The 17551-nt window shown below is 52.1% G+C and overlaps 1 long non-coding RNA gene across 1 annotated transcript; it reads right to left on the bottom strand.

Annotated features, from left to right (window-relative positions):
- Positions 1-15532: 15532 nt before the first annotated feature.
- On the bottom strand, positions 15533-16871 carry LOC140918178 (uncharacterized). Its single transcript, XR_012161100.2, has 3 exons — positions 16539-16871; positions 16270-16312; positions 15533-15910 (listed from the first exon to the last, which is right to left on the bottom strand). It is a non-coding gene; the product is annotated as an uncharacterized LOC140918178 (long non-coding RNA).
- Positions 16872-17551: the final 680 nt, after the last annotated feature.

Raw genomic sequence — 17551 nt, 5'->3', positions numbered from 1 at the left:
TCCCATTATCGCTTAGGGGGCAGGTTTGCTTGTCCCTTTTCCCCACGAGTGACAGGTTGTCCAGCCAGTCCTGTTTCAGCATTCAGCCCTCTGGTCTCTCATGCCTATGGAGAACCTGGTTGGGCTGTGAAGGAGTAGGACCACACTCACTGAACTGTAGCTCCTCCAAACTGCAAGGGATAGGATACTGCAGCATGAGCACAGCTGAGGCTCGATCACAGTGCCTCAGAAAGGGGAAGGAAGACTGTTCTCAAAAAGTGTCTGTGGGGAGCTGGCAAGGGGAAGAGGGGAGGGGGGTTGGTTGACAGGTAAGGAAGCAGTGGCATGGGATCCCGCATGCCATACTTTGCAAAGTCTAGCGCTAGTCTTACATCTAAGAGCCACAAAACTAGGCCAGACCGCAGGGGTATGCCCAGGAATTTAAATTTGACTGCTTTTGCGGGGGCATATTCTGGGCCCTTGCTGTGGCCCCAGGGCCGGGAAGCTCTCTCTGCTCAGTGCCTGCCATGGCCCTGGGGTCAGAGGAGTTCTGTGCCCCCACCTGTTTCCCCTCCTCCCCCACCTCCATGCACGTTCCTGCCAGTCTGTGTACCACGGGCAGGCAGGCACGGCCCTACAACCTTTTTTGGTAGGGGCCTTGCTGCAGAGCTGCTAACCCCTGGTACTTCACCCTAATGAACAAGGACAGGCAGCAAGCTCCTGCTCTCTGGGAACACTCACTTGGATTCACCAATAACCCCGGAGCCCACACCATGTTGGCTAACAACCCCCTGTTTAAAAAGCTCTCTAGAGCTTCTGAGCTGTACTGTCCCCCCCACCCCCCAGCTTGGTTCCAGCTGTGACGTCTCACACACACACACACACATCCCAGTAGCAAGAAACAATCATTTGTTAACCCTGGGCACAGAGTGAAACTTCACCACACCCGCCCTGCCCCCAAACCTCAGACCGGCTTGTGAGGCAAGCGTCAAACTTTTCATCTGACACAGTCAATTCCCCCTCGTTAAGCAGCACACGTCAGCTTCACTTGAATTTCTCGCTTATTCTGGGTTGTATTTTTAACCTGCAAACCGAACAGGAAGTTAGCATGTGTCAAAGCAAAAACAAACAAACAAAAAAGCACTCAGGCGGCTGGTGCTGGGTGTGCTTTGGCACTTGCATTCTGTGCCCGCTGCTCCGTTATCACACGTCCCACCATCCTGCCTTCCGAGCAATGAGTCACCCAGCACCAACTGCAAGTGGGCACAGCACTACCCACCCACAGGGAGAAGAAAGGTCAAGTGAAACAGACTTCAGAAGCACTAGCGGAACATGAATCACATTTGAGCGCTTCAAAATGATTCCCCCCCCCGAGGGCTGGTGCAGCAAGGCCTTCCTCAGCAGTTCACTAGTTCCAGGCTCCGGAAAGGCCCATGTCATCCTTAGGAAACGATACCAGTATGTTCCTATGGCTTGCTCTGTTGTGGTTTCATCAGGGCCTTCGCTTTCCAGCCTCAACACATAAGAACATTGGCCCAGATGCCGCTGGGAACCTAAAGTGCAGTAGCTCACACAAAAGGCTTGTAATGTCTCAGTGACCCAAACCAGTACTGATGTGGTTGGCGGCACCTTCAGCAGTGCGGGCTGAATCATAGAATATCAGGGTTGGACGGGACCTCAGGAGGTCATCTAGTCCAACCCCCTACTCAAAGCAGGACCAAGCCCCAATTTTTGCCCCAGATCCCAAATGGCCCCCTCAAGGGTTGAACTCACAACCCTGGGTTTAGCAGGCCAATGCTCAAACCACTGAGCTATTTGGGCATTTGTCATCTGAAAAAAAATTTTCATTGGCTGCAGGGGGAAATACAGCCTTTGGACTCAATCTAGCAAGCCAGATTCAACAGCCCAGCATACCAGCGGCTCAGCTCAGGGATACATACTGCGGACGCTACATTGCACTCCTACCAAAACCTGCTTAGGTGTAAATTTCAATCAGGTAGAAATAGCAATCAGAAGAGCAAGAACAAGCAATTTAATATGCTTAAAATAACCTCTGGCGGATCCTGCCAGTGCCATTTATACAGGCCACACTCACTGTGCCAGTCATTCACTCAACTCTGAATGGGCTGTCCTCAACTTCTGGCACATCACTCTGGGCTGCTTTCTTTTCTCCACGCTGCTGCTATTACAAAGCATGTCTCCATCAGTGTACACGGGGCAGAGGTGTCACCTCTCCAGGGCTGTGTTTACGGCTTCAGGGACTGTGTGGCAGTGAGACTAGACTTAGTTATGAACCATTGCATCGTGCAGGGGGCACCCCCCCCCACCTAAATGGCTGGCTTAGACAGGCCTCAGCTCTGCAGTCTCCCCCGTCATGTCCCTGTGTAACTGCTGTGTAAAGGCTCCCAAACTGAGCCCGCAAAAACACCCTCCCCCCTTCCCCATTAGGGAGCTAACAGCTGCACGAATGGTGTCTTGAGAACTATCTGCAGAGCACAGTCATGGACCAGAGACTCCTACACAGCGCAGTGCCAGCCTCCTTGCTCAGGCACCAAAGCCCAGAGAAGTTGGAGGAAAGGAGAAAGCAGCATTTAGCACCAAGTAATACAATTTGGCAGTGTGTGTGGGGAGAGGCTATGTCAGGCCAAGCGGCAGACATGCTGGTTTGCAGGGATTAGGGTGCACCGTGCAGTATGCCCCTTCATCGCTAAATGCCCCAGGGGCAAAGACGTGCTGTAGGCTTTGCTTTCAACAACCCCTATGTTGAAGGTTTACTTGGCGAGCAGTCAGAAAATAAGGCAAAGCAACTCCCACTGGTACCTGGGATGGTGCATCACGCCGATTTCAACGCTCAGAGTCAGAGTCCTTTCATATCAGTCCTCTGGCAGGGTAAAGCATTGCAAGGCATAGTGCAGTGTGAAAAGATTGGCGAAAGCAGGATGGGCGCAAGCACGGTGGGGGGTGGAGGGGAGCAGAGCTTTAAAAATGCAGGAAAAGCCTTTAGCAATCCACCCGTCTCCTAACCCACACGTCTTCACCCTATACCTGCACGTTCACAGCTGCACAATGCACAGCCATACACATGTTCATATGTCCACACAGACATGCCATTCATGCACAGCCACGAAAATCTGTTCAGTTCCCAAGCTCCTGCCCCAGGCTGTCTGCATGCGTACAGACAAAAGCCTGCAGTTTCAAAATACTTCACTTGTGTGTCTGCCCCAACCACTTTCATCTGGTCCCCTGTTCTCTTCTGCAGGACATCCTGTTTATGCTAACTGGCTCAACAGAGACAGAAAGATTTTGTTCCTGATAATGTGTACCTTTTGGACACATGTGTTTGGGGGTGGGTGGCTGGGAACGTGGCTAAAAAAAGCTCCATTCTGTCAGCATGCCTGCTATTAGGCCACTGCTGTGTCCGATCAACTGTATGGTGCCATAACTGCACCAGGACTTCCTCATTCACTCGGTGGCTGAGCTCAGACTGAGAGCACTGTGCTTATAGTGAGGAATTTAGAATGGGCTTTATGGAGGGTCATGGGCAGCCGATGACTCGGGAGTTCCTCCCCTTGGGCCTGAGCTCCCATCCCTCCTTCTCCCCCTAGGAGCCTAGAGCACCCCATCATGGCCCCCAGCACCAGGTGGCATGGTCGCAGTGCCTCCAGCCCTGGTGCGCTGGGCAGCATGCCACCAGTGCCAGCCAGTGAGTCCCTGCAGGAGGCAGGCCACCCAGCCCCAGTCAGCCTGGGCCAGGGCAAAGTGCCGGGAACTGCAGGAGAGGCCCTGGGACGGAAGGGGGGAGTGTGTGTGTGTGGATGGGGGCATACCAGGCTGTTTGCGGAGGCACAACTGCCCCCAGCCGACGATACCCGCTGCCCATGCTGTGGGGTGGAAATAACAGCGTTAGCGTAGGAAACGAAGGAAACTGGGCAAATAAATTATCAGATTAATTTTGTCTCTTTTTATTTGCAGTTAGAGGTTTAATAGTCTTCACCCCCTACTTTTGGTAAATAATTCCTTTCTGGTACATTGCTCACATGTTTATTGTGCATATTTGATATCTGAGCTGTGCTCGTTATCTTTGACTGGGGACTTGCTGTCATTCCCTGATGGGATGAGTGTAACTCTTGGTTACACTGACTTTCTGGTGCAAATATTTGCAAGAAAAAAAATCATTTAGTACAACTATTCTCACACGTTTACTTAGAAATTCCTGTTTCCACAGCCATTCTGGCCCATAAACTTGAGCCCTAGGATCTTCTTGGGAAACTAACAGAAAACGGCCCACGCAGTGAAAGCAAATTCATTTTCAAAGGCACACCTGTTTGTGTGGCGCTGCTGGGGGTATTCTCTCATCTCCAGTGAAGAGGGAGCCCTTTACAGTGAGCTACTTCATTTAGCTGCTTCCAAGGCAATCCCTGGTGCTATGGAAACCAGAACACAGGCAACCCAGTCCATCAAAGTACCTATTCAAATCCAATGAAGTAGGACGGTCATGAGCACCTGAACAGACACTCATTATTCTCCACCTTTGTGCTTCATGGGAAGGGAGACAAGAGCATACGTATATGCACTGTGCAAAGCTTCCACACCACCCTCCACCACACCTCCACATCCATACAGGTGCCACTAAACTCATTTCAGTTGCAACCTCAGGGAGATTTGACTTCAGACCTGGGGTTGTTAACGATACTTCAGTGATTGAGGAGTGGAGCAGAGAGGAAATCCGTCCAATAACACTGCTGCCTTTCTCAAGGTAAGTAGGCAGTTACTCAGACCTTTTGAGCCCTCTCTCTGTTGGGCACGGAGATGGGGACGGGGAGGTTGGACCGTGAACTCATTGCTGAGTCTGCAAGCAGGAATGAGAGGGCTGCTAGGAACAGTAAACTGAGAACAGTCTGCATTATGTTTTGCACTGTACAGCAATCAGATTACTTGCAACATTACTGGACCAGCCCTGTATCCAAAGGTGAAAGCCCAGCCACAACCCCACTGAGCCCCTCACTTGGTACTCTCTCCCCCCTGAAGGCACTCCCCAAAGCCCTGCAGACAGGGTCTCATGGATCCCACAGTTCCCCTTCCCTCCCACCTCACACACACATTTTAGCCTAGTGCCTTTGAAGGGCTCCTTTTGTTCAGTTCAAGGGGGACTGGAAGGAAGGCTTGTCAATGCTGCCTTTTAAACAAATCGGGGGGATGACTAGCCATGCAAGGCTTTCCTCTCCCTCTCAGCCACTGCTGGCACACAGAGCAAGGGGGCTTGGCTAATGAATCAAACCCAGGCTTTCCCATGGCTGCACAGAGCACAGATTCCCACCAACCTCTCCAACTTCCTCTTTCATGTTCCCCCCTCCCTCATTCCTTTTAGGTGGGAACAACTTCCCCCCTTGAATTTTAAGAGTACCCTGACATTCATTGGAACAACAGAATTCCTTCCTGCATCCGGTGGGTTCCCAGCACCCATCCAGGGTGGGTTGACCTCATCGCCACAGCAGGAAGGTTTTAGTTCTTGCTGCCATTTGGCAAGCAGAGAGTGGGGGATGAGAAAAGGAGCTGAATGCAGCATCTTAAAACAGCTGGAAACATTCCCCATTGTTCTGTTAAAGGAGAACAAATACCCCCCCCCCCCACAAACTCAAACCGGAGACACTTTATACAACCATCCCATTCTTCCCACCCACCCCATCCCACCGAAAACCGACAAGGGGCCGGGAAGGGCAGCGCCTCCACTGTGAATGCAGCATGTATTTTTGACTTGGGAACACTGTTCAGTTTGTGCATGTCCACACCAGGTTGGTTTTATTCACACATCACTGTCCCCATAAAGGGTGAGCAAAAAAAAGAAAGCTCCCCTACCAGCCCTGGCCAAGTAGCAACGGGGAGACATTGTGAGCAGGAGCATTGCCATGGTGATACTTCTCCTCGGAGAATGGGGTGCTTGGGAGAGGGGGCTCTTTCTCTTCTTTCACAGAGGGCTTTTTTTTTTTTTTTTTTTTTTTACTGTGTCCCCCACACTCCTGTGTAAAGGAGACACTGGGCTGTTATGAAGAGCAGGGTGGGGGGACAACGGGGCCAAATCCAGCTCTTTTTAACCATCTCCTTGCGCCTCCTTCCTGGAACCTGCACAGCGAAGGGCAGTTCTTGGGCTTGGCGACACGGGGACATGGACCAGTGTCATTAGCGCGGTGCAGTTAGCCTGGTATAACGCCTACGTGACCATTCCTAGGCTGAAACATGAGGGCCTTGTTCCCTTGTAAGCGCATGGTGCTTTGGAAGGGACATAAGCTAAACTTCGGGTTGCCAGGTGTCTGGTTTTCAACCAAGGGACCCTGGTGACACCGGTCAGCACCAAGCTACCAACTGGCCATTAAAAGTCCAGTCAGCGGCACAGCGGAGGCCTGGGGCTAAGGTAGGTTCCCTGCCTGCCCTAGCTCCGTGCAGCTCCCAGAAGCTATCACCAGGTCCCTGCGGCCCCTAAGCAGTGGGGCGGCCAGGGAGGCTCTGTGCACTGCCCCCGCCCCCAGCACTAGCACCCATTGGCTGAGAATTGAGACCAATGGAATTTGCAGGGGGCGGCACCTGCAGGCACAAAGGCAGCATGCACCATGCAGAGCCATCTGGCCCCCATGCACCTAGAGGCAACAGGGACCTTGCAGCCACTTCCTTGGAACTGCAGTAAGTGCCGCCAGGACCCCACACCTTCCCTGCATCCCAACCTCCTGCACCCCAAATCCTTTATCCCAGCCCCATCCCTCATCTCCCCACCCCCTACCCCAGCCCGAAGCTCCCTCCCACACCCCAAACCCCTCATTCACAGCTCCACCCTCACCCCCTCCTGTACCCCAACCCCTATCCCAGCCTAGAGCCCTCTCCTGCACACCTCATCCCCTGCCCCACCCCTCCATTCCAGTCTGAGCTCTCCCAGGCACAGCCTACTGGTGATTACAGCTTGCACTGGTCATTTTGTGAGGTGGGCAAAGATCAAAGTTTCCTCTGGCAATCTGAAGCCTAGATGCGTGCTTCCAAAGTGGGATGGTGGCCTTGCAGTCCAGAACCCCACCCCGGCTAGATAGCCAGCTCCAAGGCATAGCTCCAGGGCAGGCTTGTGGCGGGGGAGGGGGGGGAAGAGGTTACTTTCCTTGTGGCAGGTTCTTTTTGTTCTGCTCTTTGCTACGTGACACTATCTAGTGTCATGGGATCCTAGCAGGTGCAGTGTGCATTGGGAGGTTGTGTGTACACCGCAGGCAGACCCACGGGGTGGCATGGGGGTAATGAATTTACCAGCACATGTAGACATTTTAAATTTCTATTTGCACTATTGCTCCAGACTCTGGGGGGGCTGCCTGACTACAGCTGATGGCTGAAACCAGAGCAGCGTCACCTCTGATACTAACAGAATGTCCTATATAAACCTTCGCACTGCTGAACAGAGCTGCCTCTGAGGACGTGGGCAAGGAAGACCGCGGATTTCAGTGGCATTACAGCTGGGATGATTTTGGCCTTGGGAGCATAACAGAGAATCACTTCTGCATGGGTGTGAAGCCCAATCACGGACACCTCTAATAACTGCTCTCCTCTTAGTGTGGTTCTGAAGTAAATGCCGAATCTTCTCTCCAGCTTCTTATTTTAGAGACGCTTTCCCCTTTCTGTCCCACACTGCAAAGCCCTTCCTAGCCACCCCGGCCCTAGCGCCTCACAGGGCTTAATGATCTTTGGCCTTGCTGCATTTATGCTTCCCAAGTGTAAGAACAGTCTAAGTCTTTTGGGAAGGTTTGGCCCATAGCACTGGCAGCCCCTGCCATACAGCCACCACACAGTGTCTCAGGTGCAGCACCTCCCAGAGAGCCCATTACAGGGACTTGAAGCTGGAACTTCCTGCTCCACATTGTCCAGTTGACAGGACAGGGGGCTGGGTGTCCAGTTTCATGGATTCTATTCCTGTGATGGGAGCAAGTCACAAATTCTCTGTGCCTCAGTTGTAGGGTGACCATATTTCCCAAATGGAAAATGGGATATCACGCAGGACTGGCCCAAAGGCACTTCCCTCCCCTTCCTGCACGAGGCTGGGGCTGGTGTCATTGCTCGCCTGAGCCCTGCCTCTCCCTCTGTGTGTGGCTGGCATCACTGCTCACTTCCCTCTCCCCGCATGTTCCCCTGCACCCCGCTTTTTTGACAGAAGTGGGCATTTGTCCCATTTGCTCTTGCCAATTGATCAAAAAAGTCAGGAAGGCCAGGACAGGACTTAAAAAAGGGACTGTCCTGGGAAAAACAGGACATATGATCACCCTAGTGAGTTGCCCCATCTGCAAAAAAGGATAGTATTTACCCTCCATCCTAGAACAGATTTCTATTTATGACTGAAAGGTGCTATAAGAACTAAGTATATAGTAAGACAGCTGATAGGCAGCGTGGCCCAGTGGCTGGCACACGGGCCAGCAGTTAGGCCAGGGGGGGTTGCATTCCTAGCTCTCCTGCTGACCTACCCTGATCAAATCCCTTTCTGTGTCACAGTCACCTGTGCATAACAGGTTCCCAGGCCTGTTGTAGGATTGATCAGTGCTGTAAAGCATGTGGCGAGTCACCTATGAAAGGCTCTGTAGTAAAGCTAAGTATTAATCATACCCTAGAGCACAGGAGAAAGTACTTCCTTTAGGCTCCTTATTTTGGCATCAACCTTAAGCACCGGCTCCTTTTAACCGCTAGGATTTTGAGACAAGCGGCTCCCTGGGAAGAGTTTTCTAGCAGCAGCCCTCACTACAGCAGACACCAGCTCACACAGGAAAAACGGGCCTGAGCCTAATCAGTGTTCTGCATGGTAAATGTGAATGCAAATCAACCCATTCAGCAGTCCCTGGCAGGCACAGCATGGGGCATCCTTTGTAAACATATTATTTAGGGAAACACAGGATATTCTGGTGACCTAGAAACCTGTCAGCACAGTTAGGCTTCTCTCTTTTGTTTCTGATTACTGGGTAGCAGGGGAGGATAGCTACATCTTAACTGCAAAACCTCCTTGTGGAAATCACCATCTAGTCAACCCTGGGCTTAGCTCAAATGTTCAGCTGCTTTGTACAGCCTGCACCTACCTCCAGGGGCGGCAGGATTGTAGAAATTTTGGTGGTGCCCAGAACCGCCCCCTCGCAAACTGCCCACACACACCTGCCTAAGGCTCTGGGAGGGAGTTTGGGTGGGGAAGGGGGTCTGGGGTTCAGGCAATTGGAGTGTATGAGGGGGTGGGGATGCAGGCTCTGCGAGGGAGTTTGGATGCAGAAGGGGTGAGAGGTCAGGCTCTAGGAGGGAGTTTGGTGGGGAACGCGGTCTGTGGTGCAGACTTTGGGATGGAGTTTGGGTGCAGGCTCTGGAAGGGAATTTGGGTGCAAAAGGGGTGAGAGGTTGGGCTCTGGGAGGGAGGTTGGGTGGGGGAGGGGGTCTGGAGTGCAGGCTCTGGGCAGGAGTGCAGGAGGGGGTGGGTGTGCAGGCTCTGGGAGGGAGTTTGGGGACAAAACTAGGTGCAGGGGAGGGGGGTGGGAGTGCAAGAGGGAGTTGGGGGGGGTGCGGGGTGCAGGCTCTGGGAGGGAGTTTGGGGACAAAACTAGGTGCAGGGGAGGGGGTTGGGAGTGCAAGAGGGAGTTGGGGGGGTGCAGGGTGCAGGCTCTGGGAGGGAGTTTGGGGGCGAGAGGTGATGCGGGGGTGGGGGTGCAGGAGGAAATTTGGGGGTCAAAGGGTTGTGTTTGCAGGCTCTGGAAGTGGATGTGGGGGTTCGATGCTTACCTGGGGCACCCCCTCCGGCAGCAGCTCCTAGGCAGGACAGGCCGGGGGTCTCCTCACCCTGCTGTCTCCAGGCACCATCCCTGCAGCTTCCAAATTGGCCACATGGGTGTTTGGGGCAGGGGCAGCGCACAGCAGCACGACCCTCTCACGCATGTGGAACGAGCCCGTGGGAAGCCGCTCAGCCCCACTGCGCTGTGGGTGGCAGCGGGAGCCCCCAGGCTGTTTTAAATCACCCAGGGGCGGCAGATGGGGCCAGGGGAAGCGTGGGGGGAGTGTGCGTGTGGGAGGGAGGTGGGAAACTTTGCTGGAGCCAGGCCCCTGGGACAGAAATATTCCTGGTGCCCGGGCCCCACAGGCCCATAGAACGTGCTGCCCATGCCTACCTTTGCCTCCCAGCTCCCGAGACAAATCAGCAACAGTCTCTCCTATGATGGGAGCCCCCGAAGCACCTACCTAACGTCAGGCACCCACAGCTGAAAAGCGGGCTCCCTAAATCCAGCGACAAAACCCAGGCCCAGGTGGCAGGGAAGTGTGAGGACCAGGGAGGCCGGGCTATGGGGGAGCTTGGACAGGGACACTGCAGCAGACATCCCAACTCTCACGCATTAAGTGGGAGAGACGAGATTGCCAAGTAAAACTAAGCCTGACTCATGATCTCGCAATAGAACTCTCAAATGTCAGGATTTTCTTTCCAGGGGCTCCAGGCTGGGAAGTGGGAGGGAAGAACCCACTGCAGCCCCCCTAGGCCGGGGGGGAGGGGCAGTGTTTGAAAAACCCTAAGCAGAGCAGGGGTGAGGCTGGGAGGGCTGAACTATGGCCAGAGGGCAACAGGAGGGCTGAAGTGAGGAGGGGGAGGGTGATAGGGTGGAGGTCTATATTGATGGTGGGTTCTGAGCCGATGGGGTGAGTGCTGGGAGGATGAACTGAGGGCGGCAGGTGTTGCTGGGGGCAAGGGATTGAACTGATGGGGTGGTGATGAGGGGCGGGGCAGAGCGACTGAACTGAGGGGGGATTGGTTGGGGACAGAACTGATAGGGCACTAAGAGACAGGATTAATTGCTGGGTGAGAGAGGGACCGATGTGAGGAAGGGAGAGTTCCCTGCAGCAGGGGCCAAACTCACCTTCTCCAGTACAGGTGGGAGACTGGGTAACACTCATTGTCACACGCACAGCCCCCAAGGACAGGCAGGGGAGATCAAACATCAAGAGACTGACCTAGCACACACCATACAATCTGCTTTTGAAATCTCATGATTGTTAGGAGTCCAATGCATGATTTTTGATCTCTTGAAATTGGCAATCCTGCTAGCTGGCCCCGAGGAAAACCAGCAAGCCCCCCACAACCCTCCTTACTGTTCCATCTTATACAGGAGATCATTGTGATAAACAGTGGCCTGCCCAAGGAGCTGCATGTATTCTGAATAGGGTACAATCTAACAGAGAGTGATTGATCTGGAAGAGCCCCAGGGCCTAGAAGAGTTCAGACAATTTGTGTGGGAGCTGGAGATTGTATTGTAACTTTTTCAGAAATGACGGTGGAACCTCACCCAGCTGTTAGGGAGCAGTGTCTGAGGCAGCTGATCCTGCCCTCTAAGGCTGGTTGCAGTGTGTAAAAAACGGCTCCCTTTCCAACCAAGCAGAAATCTTTGAATTGGAGTAGTGAAAACTCATTGAAAAGGGATACTAGGGGCAGCCCCTGGCCCTGACTCAGGCCCATAGCCTAACAGAAAGCATTCACACCACATGGCTGGCACTAAGTGCAAGGGGGGCACAACCGGCCGTGCAGAGGGACTCTTGGGGGTACAGGACTCCGGGTGCTACCCTCGCTGAGCTTTGGAGGGCAGGCTGAAGGCAAACTGAGTTTTGTAGAGACTTAAATGGGAACAATTGGGGCTTTTGTCTCTAAACTGGTTTGAGCTGGTGAGGAACGCCCTGATCTTAATTGGTCCAATCAAAGGAAGACTTCACTGCTGGCCCAGTCCCAGCACAGGGATCCCACACCAGCCACGGGAAATGCAGTGTAAATGCTTATGTAATTGAAAACAGAGCAGATGAAACTGGACACAGCAGAGAAAGTCCCTCCATGGAAAGGGTTTTCACTTCTTTACATCTGAACCTGTAATTAAACAGCCAGGCCCCAGAGCAGCTGCTCTCCCCGCACTCCCTGAAACAGGGGTGTGGCAGGCCCAGCCCACACTCCCCCTCCCTGCTCATGGCAGGGAACAAAGGATGTTGTCCAGCTCCATGGCTATGGTCCCTCTCCAACTCCCCTGTGTCACTCCCATGGTGAAAACAGGCAAGGGGGCTGTTACTCAAGGCAGCAGAGGCTTTCCCTCTCCCTTTGACAGCGAAAGAGGTGACACTTCAGAGGGTCTCTGCCACACTCCACAGCCAGTGCAGTGCGACAACGAGGTAGGGGCAATCTGAATAGTCCTTGTGCAGCTCAGCTGAAAGTTTAATTCTCTCCTGAGGAGACCCAGAGGTTCTCCTTTAGCACACACAGCCTGTTTGCCTAGCCACTACCTAAGGTCTGGAGGCAAGAATAGGCTGTGGACGCGCTGGGCAGGGCACTCTGAGTGGTCATTAGTTGGCGAGCCGAGCTCTAAGCCCTTCCTGGCAGGTGGGATGTAAGTCGAGGTTGTCTGAGCAGAGGAGCTCCTGTGAAAGCTTCCTGGCCAGTCATATTTCATAGTGCAGTGGCCAGCCTGTTGCCTGGCAACTGCTCTCTCATCCCTTAAATCTCTTTCTTGGGCCAGGCCCTCCCCCTTACTGAGTACAGCATTGCACCACTCACTTGCCTTCCTCAGGTCAGCCAGGTTCTTGCCCACCCATTTACATCATCCATACAGGGCAGGGACCCCAGCTGTCCTCCAGCAAGACATGCCCAGCACCAAGCCCGGGAGCAGCACTTACTGAACAACCACCACGTGGCTTTACAGAGCCCCCTGCTGGCAGAGGGGCTATGGCTAGTCCAGAGGAATCACGCTGGGTGGATGCTGGAGAAGTTATCTGCACGGGGTTTTGCTTTCCCCCAGCTCCTTTGCCAAGGGTCTGAACAGTAATGAATTAAGACACTGGGTGGGGCGGAGCATCCCACTGGTTGCTCAGCACTGGCTGAACATAGTCCTGCAGTGCAGAAACGGTTGTAGGGAGTGAAGGACTGTTGGCCAGAATCCCATTTTTGGAGGCAGACGACCAAACCAGCGTCAGGGCCAGTTTGTGAATGGGACCGTTCTGCAGAGCACAATGAGACATGTAGTTCTGCTTCCACTCCTGTATACAGTGCCCCAAGCTGGTGTGCCCAGAGAAAGGCTCTTTTGCTGGGGTTCAGGGCTGTCGCTTACCAGACGAGCCAGCTGGGGAGTGACATTGCGCCTCTATTGTCTTGGAGTCAGGGCATTTCACTTTACAGATGTGTCTCATTCTCCACGGTGGGGCTTCAGCATCACCCTGTGGTCAAACAAAACAGACTTCTCCTCAAACTTCTGTTTAAGGTGGTGTAATGGCTGCTTGAAGACCGTCTGGACTCACTAACTTATCCACCCCTTCTCCCTGGCAGAGCTGCATGGATGGGCCCTGTGCATTCAGGCAGACGATAAAACCGAGTCATGCTCCACATTATGTGTTGGGAGGAACAGGTTGGAGGCCCCTGCTCCACAGAAATAGCATTTTGCCCCTCTGATGAGACATTTGCAAGGGGATGGCTCCTGTCCCTCCCGTTCTGTAAAAGGAGACGGACAAGAGCTATATGTAATGGCCCCTGAGCTGGCGCGCGTGACTTAGAACACGTCACTCCCAAACTTTGTAACATCCACTCATTCTAGGTGCCCAACTTGAGCCTGAGTCCAATTTTCAGAGCACCTGCAACTGCCACTAACTGCACCTGACAAGTGGGGCACACAAGTTTTGAAAATATGGCCCTTTGCCTCTCTTCACACTCCCCCCCCAACCAAAGCGACCAGCTCCCTTTGCCAAAAGATACCTAGAATTGCTCCTTCCAGCTGAGCTTCTCCATCTACAAAGCTTTATTCTGACAAATACTTAACCCTCACTGTACGGTTCTCCCAGGGGATTGTCCCTGAGCATAGAGCTGCACTTTGCACATTGTTGCATGAGTAGACAGTGTAGAAGTGTGGATCAAGGATTCGAGCCCTCCCTCCTGGGAAAGGGCAGGGCAGTGCTATTGGATAGGTACAGCCTCGTTAAAGGTCATTGTGCAGGTGGCATTCTCACATTCTGAGCCCTGGTGGGAGACATCAAACTCGGTAAAATATTTACACAGTGAACCACACAGGCTCTTGCTCTCGTCAATGATTTCTCCTCACACTTTCCAGTGGAAGCCAGAAACTCACTCACTCTGAGATGAGCTCAGGTTTAATCATCTCAGATGGGGGGGAGGGGCAGGGGGAGGTAGAGGACACAGGCACTTCATCTCCAGGCAAAACAAGTGCTTTCACTAGGGCCCACAATGAGATGAAATGAAGCAAAGCTGGCAGTTGTTGAGGATGGGAAGGAAGCTAGTCCTGCCTAGAGACTAATCCTGCCAGGTTATTTGAAAGGCAACATAGGGAAGCTGGCACTGTATCTATGTATTGATACAGTCAGGGATGGGTGGCCTTCTGGAAGAGTTACACTATACAGCCATAGCATACTCATTAATGCTGTCCCAGCTCAACTTGCTCTCCTAATAAGATTATTCCTAGCTGAGATCCAAGTACAAGGATACAGATTTCAATTATATTAACAAGCAAGAGCTGTAAAAAGAAAAGTTCACATCCCTCATCCAGATTCAGACTGACACTAGGAAAAGCAAAACATCTACCCCCACCATGGAAATTATCCTAATTCCAAAGAAGTCTCCAACAGAGGAGCAGTGTTCAAGAAAGCCAAATAGCTTTCAAGCCAAGCATAGCGTATGTGGCTGCTGCTTTCTACAGTGAGACACACACCAGCACAGGTCTGCCCAGAGATCGTGTCTTCGGATGTAGGAGTGACCCCCATTACCCTCCAAATCCTGATATTTGTTCAGGGACAAACACCAAAAACAGTCAGACTCCCTCATGACTTACCCCGGGGACTTGTAAAACAGCCTGGTTCAAAAGATTCTGCCTTAATTCTGAAGTCAAAGGATGTGTGGCACATGGAGTGAGTCATTTCTTGAGCATATGGCACCTGTTCCATAGGCTCCTTCATTTCCCTTTATTACAAGGGCTTCATGGCAGTCATGTTCTCCTTCCCACACCTTGCCCAGCCATTTCCATTGGCTAGAACTCTTTCCAAACCCAGCTCATACCACCTACTGATGTCAATTGCTAAATCAGTGAATAGCTGGTGTCTAAGGCAGAGGAGAAACACAGAAGTTTCCAGCCACAGGAGCTCAGGCTGTGGATGCTTAAGCCTTTCCCCACTGTTTCGGCTACCAAGTTCACCACCCCTTCTCCAGTCTCCAGAAACGGGGAGGCAAGACGGGAATAATTCCTATGGCCCATGTCATGTGCACTGCAAGGTACTGGGCTCCCCTTGAGTAAAATGGTTTAGTGGTGTGACATGTCCGCAGCCTGGGAGTTTGTGCTGCAATTCCTATCAGTTCCCCCAAGGTAAGCAGGGTTAGGCCACGTCACTACTTAAACGAGAAGGCTTCACCTTTCCAGGCAGTGGTGTTGATTAGTCAGGTGGCTGTAATCAGCCCTCTGGATCAGCAGTGGACCAGTGCTGCAGAATCAGCATGAGACCCCTGTCTTTTGGGCAAAAGGCAGAACTGTGCTCTGACAATTTGTATGCATTTAAGATGGTGCAGCACTACAGGTAAGAACAGGGGTAGTAATAAGAGTTGGTCAAAAGTTTTCAATGAGAATTTGCAGAAATTTTATTCAGTGGATTTAAGAAAAATGGCTGCTTTCTATGGAATTTTTTTTTTGGGGAGAAAGGAGTTGTTAAAAAACCTCACAAACATTTGAAAAATTTTAGCCTAAGCCCTGAAGTTCAGTTCAGAAAGGCCTCCGTGGGGTCACATCGGAGTTGTAATCAGGGTGCCCCATGCTCCCATTCTTCTCTACGGTAAGGGCCAGGTTCCCCAGCTGGCCTCACCACAGCATGTCACCCAGCACAGGAAGCATGGTGCATATCATGGAAGATGTAGCGTAGCCAGGGATCCCAGCCCCTAGAGAACACAGATAAGGCAGCTGAATTACCACTCCCGGGAAGCAGCATTTTCAGCCTTCAGTTTTTCCCTCACCGAAAAGCCACTTGAAAGGTTTTGGAAAAAGCAAGGGATTGGGGTTGTTAAGAAATCTATAGTAGAATTTCCCCACCCAGCTCTATTGTTAATAGTATTGTTCTGACCATATTCTAGCTTGGGTAAGGATACCCCACCTACTTCCACTCCCACAGCAACAGCACGGGGACATGGTATTTACTTCCTGCCCTAAACAGCTATTACACCCACCAACATTAGTTGCCCAAAGTGGAACACAGCTGCATGTCAGGTGTGGGGGCAGCGATCCCTGTACATTCCCTTACCTGCTTCACAGGCTGCAGGGCTGTTCCATGTCTGCAAAGACTCCTCAGATAATATAGAGGACAGAGAAATGCAAAGCATTAGTATCCCCAAACTCATGAGTTTATAGGAAAAGAGAAGCCTAATCCAGCCCCTCCTTGAAAGCTTCTGATCAGGCTCCAAGACACCACTGAAGTCAATGGAGTCTTTCCACTGACTTACAGAGGGCCTGAGCCCAAGCCCATTATCTCAACCCATCTGTTACAGGTGCCTTGCAATGCCAGGGACTGACCCTGTTCATCTGATGCACAGGTTGCTCCTGAAGCCCTGTCCTCGCAAGCAGCAGAATACCCAGACCGGAATCCAGTAAGCTCTCTGCGTCTGGGGGAGATCAGAAGTTGATTATTAACAGCAAGGGGCAGTATGGGGGAAAGAGGGAGAAGGAGGAGACTAGACAGGAGGAAGGGGAGGTAGCGGTAAGGGTGATCCAGGACATTCTATTGTGCCCTACAGCCAGAATCTCTCCTGGAAGCCCCGTTTCTTTCACCCAGGCAAGAAGCTGAAGAATCACATCTCAACGTAGGAGACTGCTGCCACCTGGTGATGACATTAAAGTACTGCATGAAAATCTCTCAGCTGATCAGATGCACACAATACAGACGTACCACCTAACTGAACCCAGTCTGATCACATACCTGCTTTCTCAAAGCAAATTCCACGGCTGTGGGGCTCTTGTGCTACCATTTGAGTTAGAAATTTTTTTTTTTACTAGATCGTTTCCATTACCAGATTACTCTGCCTTCTCCCTAGTACCATTTGCGATTCCTTCCCTCCTGCACAAGCACTCTGGAAGTCCCCATTTTTCTCCCTTCCCAGTAACCCCATCCTAGGATGCTGGAATTAGTTAGCTGGGATGAATGGCAAGAGCTGGCAGCACGATCATGAGTTTGGCTTTACTGTGGTTACCTGGATTTAATCTTTCCATACGCGTGGCCCTCAATTCACGCAGCAGTCAGGGAGTAGAAGACAGACAGTAACTAGTAATAAAACCCTCAACGAAGACTGACAGGAGTAGACAGATCAACCAAAACTGCCGTACAGGAAGGAAAAGGATTCATTTTGCTGTTGTGATCAGAGGATGTTACAGATGAACTGCAAAAAACCAAACACACACCACCTATTGGCTACTCTGCAGCCAGGTAAGGAGGGAGAGAATTCAACTACAAACTGCCCCAGTCAGCTTGCCTTCAGGTGGTGTTTTTATGGAGCAGTTTACATTCATTTTGTAGTCTTCTGAAGGGGTCT

Source organism: Lepidochelys kempii, chromosome 10, assembly GCF_965140285.1.
Source record: "Lepidochelys kempii isolate rLepKem1 chromosome 10, rLepKem1.hap1, whole genome shotgun sequence".
Classification (NCBI taxonomy): Eukaryota; Metazoa; Chordata; order Testudines; family Cheloniidae; genus Lepidochelys; species Lepidochelys kempii.
Note: the sequence above shows the minus strand (reverse complement) of the source record. Positions and strands in the feature narration are given on the sequence as shown.